We start from the raw sequence: 10,000 nt of genomic DNA on the forward strand, positions 1-10,000 counted from the left end.
ACGAGGCGTGGCCTCTGTATCTGTCAGTCTCTGTAAACGAGGTGTGGCCTCTGTATCTGTCAGTCTCTGTAAACGAGGCGTGGCCTCTGTATCTGTCAGTCTCTGTAAATGAGGCGTGGCCTCTGTATCTGTCAGTCTCTGTAAACGAGGCGTGGCCTCTGTATCTGTCAGTCTCTGTAAACGAGGCGTGGCCTCTGTATCTGTCAGTCTCTGTAAACGAGGCGTGGCCTCTGTATCTGTCAGTCTCTGTAAACGAGGCGTGGCCTCTGTATCTGTCAGTCTCTGTAAACGAGGCGTGGCCTCTGTATCTGTCAGTCTCTGTAAACGAGGCGTGGCCTCTGTATCTGTCAGTCTCTGTAAACGAGGCGTGGCCTCTGTATCTGTCAGTCTCTGTAAACGAGGCGTGGCCTCTGTATCTGTCAGTCTCTGTAAATGAGGCGTGGCCTCTGTATCTGTCAGTCTCTGTAAACGAGGCGTGGCCTCTGTATCTGTCAGTCTCTGTAAACGAGGCGTGGCCTCTGTATCTGTCAGTCTCTGTAAATGAGGCGTGGCCTCTGTATCTGTCAGTCTCTGTAAACGAGGCGTGGCCTCTGTATCTGTCAGTCTCTGTAAACGAGGCGTGGCCTCTGTATCTGTCAGTCTCTGTAAATGCACGAACATTCCTAACACACCACGTCACAGCTGACACGCGATCATCACTCTGAAGTCCTCGCACCTCCAAATCTCGTGCTTTTCCCTCGTCACAGTGAAGCCTCGTGCCGATTTGTCCTGAACAGATGATTCACACAGCTTACTATTGAGGGAAGTATGACGTGTGTGTGTGTGTGTGTGTGTGTGTGTGTGTGTGTGTGTGTGTGTGTGTTAGTGTTACATCTATTCATCCAGGCTGTGCGTGTCAGGAGCTTTGTGTAAAAGCCTCCATGTGACTGTGGTGGAGACGTTAAGCTCCAGGGTGTGTGTCAGTTTGTTCAGTGCTGTTTGCAGAAGTGAAAATAAATCAACATTTCTTAAAGGCGCTTTCTATGAGAGACGACTCCATCGGCTGTTTCGTTTCTTTGTGTTGAACAACAAATCTAAATATCACCGAAACCAGTGTCATAATGCAGAACTGCTGCGGTGGCAAAACTGGCAGTCAAAGTGGTGAAGGAGCTCAGACATCCTTTATTGTCACCGTTCAAGCGGCGTCTACTCCGTAATGTTTCTAATGGTCCTAGTAAGGAGATGTTTATGTAACACGTGGAAGGAGTCTCCAGTGTCCAAGGTGAAGCTGTGACTATTTACCTTAACGTTAAAGGTAACTATAAACGGATAAAAAGAATTACGTGCCGTCGACGTGATACGAGAGGTTTGTTATTCGTCACAACGCTGATTATTTTCCCGCCCGTTCAGCCCCCGGAGTGTTTTTTATGATTTCGAGACCATAAGCAAGCGTTCGCCTGAAACGATTCTGTCAGACATGTTTTTTTAGTTTTAGCTGTAAATCAGATCATTTCGGTCGAGCGCTCACATGTGGAAGCTCTAACAGAGCACAGATTAAATCCGCGTCGGCGGAGGCGCACGGCGGCGATGGCAGCGCGGTTGGGAAAATTTGTTGAGAATAACCGGATTAGCTCTGGCTTGCTGAGAACGCCCGGCAGAGTCGCGGCGGTTATTAACGAGAGCGGCGGTGAAACAGAAACGCAGCAGATTAGAAGAAGCAGATGTGGTAGAGTCTCGCTGAGCGTTTGGCTGGAGGACGACTTCTGCTTTTGATCAGCAGCTTGCGAGTCGTCTGGGATTTTTTTAACGGGAATAAAATCAAATGTTACAGTAAAAGTGATGAAGAGCAGACTGCAGGGAGGAGGAGGAAGAGCGACCGGGACGACGCGACGGGGTGGCCGACACGGCTCCGTTATGCCGTTCGAAATCCTATTCAAATGTTTTGTTGACAAGTCGCCTAACAGCGATTTGAGCTTTAATATTTAGGCCCCGCCCACATTACCGCTATTCCGCCTCCTGCTAGTATTATTTAACAGACCGCACTTTGTTAATGTGACAGGATGCACATAGTCTTTACATCACTTCCTGTCACCTGCTGTCTGATGTACGGGCGAACGTTCACGTGTTCGATGGAGATCCGATAGCAGGATCAGCTGCCAGATGATTTCACATTCTTTTCATCTCTGAATGTGAAATGGAAGTGAGATGCACACACACACACACACACACACACACACACACACACACACACACACACACGGAGAGTCCTGCTGTGTCTCTGGAGGCTGCTTGGGACAGAACGATTGATCGGTGTGGAGTGTGTTGGGTCAGTGGTTCGATAGCGGTGTGTTAAACAGACGAGGTGTGTGTGTGTGTGTGTGTGTGTGTCTTTGACATTAACTGCCAAACTGCATTACTGTTTGGTGTTCGTTATAAATAGGCCCTTGTATGTTTATGGAGGCGTGGCCTATCTGACAGTCACAATAAAGAAGGCGTGGCCTTTAGTTATGGCCCTTTGAATATGGCGTTAGTCTGTCGGTCCCAGTGAAGAAGGGTGTGGCTTCTGTGTCTGTAGCGTGATGTAAAGAAGGCGTGGCCTATATATCTGTCAGTCCCAGTAAAGGGGGCGTGGTTTCTGTTTTCAACAAATAAGAGTTTCTGTATCATTAATATCTCGAAGGTGTACAAAATACAGACAAAAAGAACAAGCGATTGTGGCAACACTCGTAACCAATCAGCTTTAAGCAGAGCTTCAAGCCCCGCCCCTAAATTGTTCGTTTCTGTCAGTTCTGATATTAAGCTTAGGTCGATACCAAACGAACATTTAACTGAAAGCTTTGGCATTGTGCTGATGCTCGATGTGGGAAAATTACACGTCAAGTTGACTCGTACCAAAAGTTTTGGCACCCTGCATTATACAGAAAAGCTTCCAGATACATGAACAAAATGTATGTGTGCAAAACAAGCCATATACGGTACGTAAGCCTCGAACAATGAGTACATTTATTATCTGCCAGATTTCGATTACTAAAACAGACGTGGCGTAAGAGATCAGATTGCTGATGTGAGCTCCTGCATCTCCTCACCACAGGGTGGTCCTGCGTGGATGGGTGAGGACGAAGGGTTAAAGGATGATGACCTTTGATCTCCATCAGGTCATCCATTAGGCACTGAAGTCTGCATGTCAGTTTCCACCCTGCTGTGATCATTTGTCTTCTTCTGCCAGGGTTGTCTTTCTGTCCCCCTGCTGCTCCGCGTCGCTCAAACCTGGAGCAGCAACTCGGCAGTTTCCGTGGACGGGATTTTGTGTCCTCTGTTCGTCAGGACTAGGATTTTCACTCCTGTGAATGAACCCCAGTTTGTGTAGAGTGCCTTCTTTCATGAAGTGAACTCGTACAGCCAAAACTGCATCATGTTGTTCTTAATCAGTTCCTCCAGGATTTCATGATTTTGCGATTGCAGAAACTTACGCAACATCAAACAAACGCCGTGATACTCAGAGGAATGTGGTTTTTTCTAAATGATGCAGATTTTCCACACATTTTGAATAAAGAGCAGCAACGAGCTTCAGATTTCTTACTAGAAACCTGAAAACCTGAAAGATCTGATTGAACAAGAGTGTGTGAGAGGCTTCTGTTCACTCGTCAGGACTCAGAGCTTTGATCCTGAAGTGTGTGTGTGTGTGTGTGTGTGTGTGTGTGTTGTGTATTTGTGTGTGTGTGTGTTGTGTATTTGTGTGTGTGGTGTGTAAGCTGATACTGTTCCAGTATATTCCTTAAAAACACTACCACAGCTTCTACTTTTCACACACTCGCTCTTTCTCTCTCTCTGTTTCTCTCTCTCTCTTTCTCTCTCTCTCTCTCCTTTCTCTCTCTCTCTCTCTCTCTCTCTCTCTCTCTCCTTTCTTTCTCTCTCTCTCTCCTTCCTCTCTCTCTTTCTCACTCTCTCTGTTTCTCTCTCTCTCTCTCTGTTTCTCTCTCCACTTCTCTCCTTCTTCTCCCTCGTCCTCTCTCCCTTTCATTTCTCTCTCTTTTCTCTCATCTCCGCAATCTCGAATTGTAATCATCCGATAATCTCTCATCCTCCCCTCTCTTCTCTCTCTCACACACACACACTCTCACACTCTCACACACACACACACACACACACACACACACACACACACACACACACATATCTGATGAAAGTTAAGCTTCACCGATTTTCTCTCAGCATTTTTTTAAAAACCTCTTTTCTTTCAGCTCTTCTGCTTCTCTGAAGCTCAGTCGATTATTCAGGTGGATTAAGTCTCAGTGATTTCCTGAACCCCCTTCCCCCCACCCCTCCGCTCATCTATCCGTCCGTCAGTCCGTCCGTCTCGAGCTTCATTCCGCTTGTCATATTTCAGGGCATGTTTATTGGCAGGAGCCGTCCAAAAGTGGGTCATCATCGATGATGTGACACACACACACACACACACACACACACACACACACACACACACACACACACACACACACACACCGCCTCGGTGTCAGGATGGAGAGCCTCGTTTACTGCAGAACAAAAGGCCTGAGCACTAAACAGACTGAGGAGAACTTCAGCACTGACACATTAAAACAAAGGGGTTTCTGATTAACGTCCAGATATTCTGCTTTCACGGTTATTCTGCGTCTGAGGAATAAAACTCTGAGGCTCTGTGTCACGAGGTTTCAGGAAAAAAATGGTGACGAGGTCAAATGTTGCAGCAGAAGATTCCTTTCTAGCAGCATTTAAAGGTGCGGTCTCCGTTATTTGAGAAATGCTTTAGAAAACCGAGTCGGGACGACAAACTAAACAAAAACAAAACAAACGTGTAGCCGATGAGCAGAAAGGGGCGGGGCTTGTCGATATGGGCGGAGAGAGTGTTCAGTGCGCATGTGTGACATTAGCAGAAAGCGGTTTTAACGTCGACATGGAGGATAAAAACAAAGAAAGAGAAGAAAGACTTACGATAAGGACAAGAAGTAGGACGTGTTAATATAGGATCAGCTTTCCAGCGCTGGAGAGAACTGAAGGAGCAGGAAGTTGGCCACATATTCACAGGTTGGAGTTTCCCGAGTCAATAACTCCTGAGCTAAACGCTGTTACTACACAAATAACACCTCTTTTCTATCGTAGTAATGTAGAGAGGCAGCTACAACCGCGTTTTGTGTAGTAACAGCGTTTAGCTCAGGAGTTATCGACTCGGGAAACTCCGACCTGTGAATATGTGGCCGACTTTACTTAAGACGCCGAGGCGCTTTTTTCCTTCTCGATAGGTGAGTAACGTTGGTTTTGCTTTGTTACACAGAACTAATATATGCCTTTGTCCTTTACATCATTATGCTTGTGTGGCATTTTTGCTTGTTTGTTTATCTACAATCGTATTGTTCTTCCCTTCAGCTATGATAAAGACACGTTTCTTTCTGTTAGTCGCCTGGGTTACGTATGTATGTGTGGGCGGAGCTATCGATACAGGGGCGGGACCTGTTTGGGTTAGGGGCGTGTTTGTTTTGGGCATTTCAAATGTCAACATCGGCTTTCAAAAATCGGAGACCTCACCTTTAACACTGGGATGGAACTTCTGGGACATTTTCTACTGGGACAGTACAAAGACTCGTCCGATGTCGTGTCTGTGAGTCCGGTCTAAAATAAATCAGGACTCTGGCGTACTTTCGGTGTGTTTTAGACGTGTGTTTGTCCCTCTGTCGATGATCTTACACTGAATTTTAGTGTGGAAGAGAAATCTGAGCTGCTTTTTAGATGAACAAACACTCGGAGCTTCTCAGAGAGCAGAAATGGGTTTGATATCGACGTTTACTCTGAACATACAAACGTCTGTGTGGAGAAAAATAACTGTTTATACATTTTTGTATCTTTTCTATGATAATATCACCTGTAGTGTTGTAGAGAAAAACAGAAATAGTGATGAAACTCTACAAATTCTTAAAGTCCACAAACAGGAAATTGTAGCTGTGAGGTTTCTATTCAGCAAAATAAAGCGCCGGCTCAGATTAACGCTCTCCTTGTACCACGCTCTTGTTTCTATGGTAACTGCTAGTCATTGTTGAGGCGCTAAAGTTTTCTGGAAGTATAGATTTCGGTTTCAGGGTCACGGAAGGAGACTTTAGGAGCTTCATGACATCATCTTGTCATCCTCTCACCTGTTAAAGCAACACATCAGTGTTAATTGTACAGGAAGTGCAGTAGAGTTGACCATGTCTAACCTCGCCCATCTCTCTCTCTCTCTCTCTCTCTGTCTCTCTCTCTCTCTCTCTCTCTCTCTCTGCAGACGCTCCTTCGATCCTTCATGGAGGATTAATTCCTGACCTGGATTACTGGCTATGTATCAGTAGAACACTGACTAAAGGTAAATATTGGTGGAAATGCTGAGACAGGAATTGGCTTAGTGTGACAGAGGAGAGCTGAGGTGTGTGTGTGTGTGTGTGTGTGTGTGTGTGCTGTCTGGCTTCATCACCATCATCATCATCAGCAGCAGCAGGAGCTTGTACTCTATTTATTTTTCCTGCTGCTTAAGATTTTTAAATGGAATCAAATGGAACCCGACATACCGATCATTTTAATTATAGACTGGAGAAGAAAATGTTGGCCGTGTTTTATTTTGTTTGTTTTTTGTTTTTGTTTACAAACTTTTGCATTTTGACCAAACTAAACATCGTCTCATAAGAATTATTTATTTGTTTTTTATTATTCAGTTGTAAACATGCTGAATGAATGTAAATTGTTTCCAGGAAGCCTGTCACTGTTCCTCATAAATAAAGAGCAAAGTGGGACACACACGCGCACACACACGCGCACACACACGCGCGCACACACACACACACACGCGCACACACACACGCACACACACGCACAATTTCCAGTTGTGTTTGATTAAGACCTGCTTGAGATGAAATAATAAACATGTGCTTGTATCTACACACCAAATCCCCCCATGGCCAGGCACAGAGAAAAAGAAATCAAACACACACACACACACACTAACTCTTCCTCTAACACACACATACATACTCACAAATACATACACACACACTAATATGCACACACACACTAACTCTTCCTCTAACACACACATACATACTCACAAATACATACACACACACACACACACACACACACACACACACACACACACTAACACACACACATACATACTCACAAATACATACACACACAAATACGTATACACATACACGTATACTAACTCTTCATCCAACACACACACACACACACACACACACACACACACACACACACACACACACACACAGAGGCAAACACTTTTACACACACACAAACTCGTCATCTAACACACACACACACACACACACACACACACACACACACACACACACACACACACACACATACTTCTGGAGGCGTCTGAGTCCAGGGTTTAGAGGGGACACAAGTTCAGTGGTCAGGTTGTTGTTCTAAACCAGCTGAACAGGTTGTTATAATAATCCACTGGTACTTAGATCTCACTGTTACGTCTCAGATCTTATTTCTCATATCTCACTTATCTCATCTTACATCTCACTTATAATATCTCACTTATCACATCTCACTTATAATATCTCACTTATAATATCTCACTTATCACATCTCACTTATCACATCTCTCTTTTAATATCACTTATCTCATCTCTCTTATCACATCTCACTTATCTCATCTCTCTTATCTCATCTCTCTTTTAATATCACTTATCTCATCTCTCTTATCACATCTCACTTATCTCATCTCTCTTATCTCATCTCACTTATCATCTCACTTATCTCATCTCACTTATCTCATCTCACATATCACATCTCACTTATCTCATCTCACTTATCTCATCTCACGTATCACTTATCTCACGTATCACATCTCAGTAAGTCTCAGTGTGTAACCTCATGTTCACATTTTATATTAATCCCATCACACTGAAATCCAGAGACAAAATAAATCCTGTGTCTGTGTCCAAATGTTTACAATCTGCACCGTGACCCTGCGCTGCTCCACGAGACTGTCTCTCTGTCTGTCTGTCTGTCTCTCTGTCTCTCTGTCTGTCTGTCTGTCTCTCTGTCTCTCTGTCTGTCTGTCTGTCTCTCTCTGTCTGTATCTTTTTCTCTCTTTCTCTCTCTCTCTCTGTCTGTCTGTCTGTCTCTCTGTTTCTCTGTCTGTCTGTCTGTCTCTCTGTCTCTCTGTCTGTCTGTCTGTCTCTCTGTCTCCCTTTCTCTCTCTGTCTGTCTGTCTGTCTCTCTCTGTCTGTATCTTTTTCTCTCTTTCTCTCTCTCTCTCTGTCTGTCTGTCTGTCTCTCTGTTTCTCTGTCTGTCTGTCTGTCTCTCTGTCTCTCTGTCTGTCTGTCTGTCTCTCTGTCTCCCTTTCTCTCTCTGTCTGTCTGTCTGTCTGTCTCTCTGTCTCCCTTTCTCTCTCTGTCTGTCTGTCTCTCTGTCTCCCTTTCTCTCTCTGTCTGTCTGTCTGTCTGTCTGTCTCTCTGTCTCCCTTTCTCTCTCTGTCTGTATCTTTTTCTCTCTTTCTCTCTCTCTCTGTCTGTCTGTCTGTCTCTCTGTCTCCCTTTCTCTCTCTGTCTGTATCTTTTTCTCTCTCTTTCTCTCTCTCTCTGTCTGTCTCCCTTTCTCTCTCTGCCTGTCTGTCTGTCTCTCTGTCTCCCTTTCTCTCTCTGTCTGTATCTTTCTCTCTCATCTACTATATCTCTATATATATTATATAATATAGAGATCTATATATAGTATGTCTTTCTCTCTCTCTCTCTCTCTCTCTCTCTCTCTCTCTCTCTCTGTCTTTCTCTCTCTCTCTCTCTCTCTCTCTCTCTCTGTCTCCCTTTCTCTCTCTGTCTGTATCTCTCTCTCTCTCTGTCTTTCTCTCTCTGTCTCCCTTTCTCTCTCTGTCTGTATCTTTCTCTCTCTGTCTCTCTCTGTCTGTCTTTCTCTCTCTCTCTCTTTCACTCACTCTCTCTCTCTCTCTTTCCCCCAGTCATAATGTAATAAAACCTCTTTACACGCTTTAGTGTGTTGTGTTTCCTCCTAAAGAACATTTCAGCCGTGTGCGAGTGTGTGTGTGTGTGTGTGTGAGTGTGCGAGTGTGTGAGTGAGTGTGTGTGTGTGTGAGTGTGCGAGTGTGTGTGTGTGAGTGTGTGTGTGTATATGTGTGTGTGTGTTATAAATGGTCTTGTTTGTATTCGAGCCTCTTTAGACCTGCTGGCGGTTTGAGTCGCGATGTTTCTCGCAGAACTAATGACACGGTGGAATCGCTCACAGCGCTACAGGATTGTTGCTATCACACGCAGCGTTGCAGCTGAAATTATGGCTAGTAATCACACGTGATAATGAAACGTGGAGCCTCAGAAAGGCAGAGAGGAGATTAACACCGGCGGGCTTTACACTCTTCTATTTATTTATTTATTTATTTATTTATTTATTTATTTATTTACTGTCTGTTGTTGATACGAGTGTGGAAGTGAAGCAGGTTAGATAACATTATAAACCTACGGGTTTGGGTGTTTTTGTTAGCATGATAATTCTTTGTAAACCGTCAGCACATCATTTGATATTGAGAGACGAATACGGCATTTTTCTAAACGTCCTTTTGCTTATAAACAGTTTTTTTAAGCATAAAATCAGCAAATACATACGTGCGTAACTAGCGACGTGGGTAACTAGCGACGTGGTAACTAGCGACGTGGACGATTAGCAACGTATGTACAGGCAAACACTTCTCCTCTCTTCCTCTCTTCCTCCTCCTCCTCCTCTCCTCTCCTTTATAACCCAGGATGTTATTATATTGCTGTACAGATGGATCTCTCAGGCTGTACCGTTATTGGTGGATTTTTACTTCCAGGCTTCATTTTGCGGAAAAATAACGACGTTACTGTGGAATCTGTGGAGACGAAGAATCTTATAAACAACAATTAAAGAACAATTCGGCTCTTTTTTTTTTTGCCAGATATATTCGATTAGCCAGAATGAGTAAAGTTTGCTTTCTCTGTGTTGAACTTA

General features: G+C 44.3%; 1 protein-coding gene across 1 annotated transcript in view; it reads left to right on the forward strand.

The window, feature by feature from the left end:
• rarab (retinoic acid receptor, alpha b) overlaps positions 1–10,000 on the forward strand; it is an 88,218-nt gene that overhangs the window by 12,462 nt on the left and 65,756 nt on the right. The window contains 1 exon segment of the mRNA XM_047800981.1: positions 6,272–6,349. The gene's annotated coding sequence lies outside the window, so the exon portion shown is untranslated.

This window comes from Tachysurus fulvidraco, chromosome 15 (genome assembly GCF_022655615.1).
Source record: "Tachysurus fulvidraco isolate hzauxx_2018 chromosome 15, HZAU_PFXX_2.0, whole genome shotgun sequence".
NCBI classification, from domain to species: domain Eukaryota; kingdom Metazoa; phylum Chordata; class Actinopteri; order Siluriformes; family Bagridae; genus Tachysurus; species Tachysurus fulvidraco.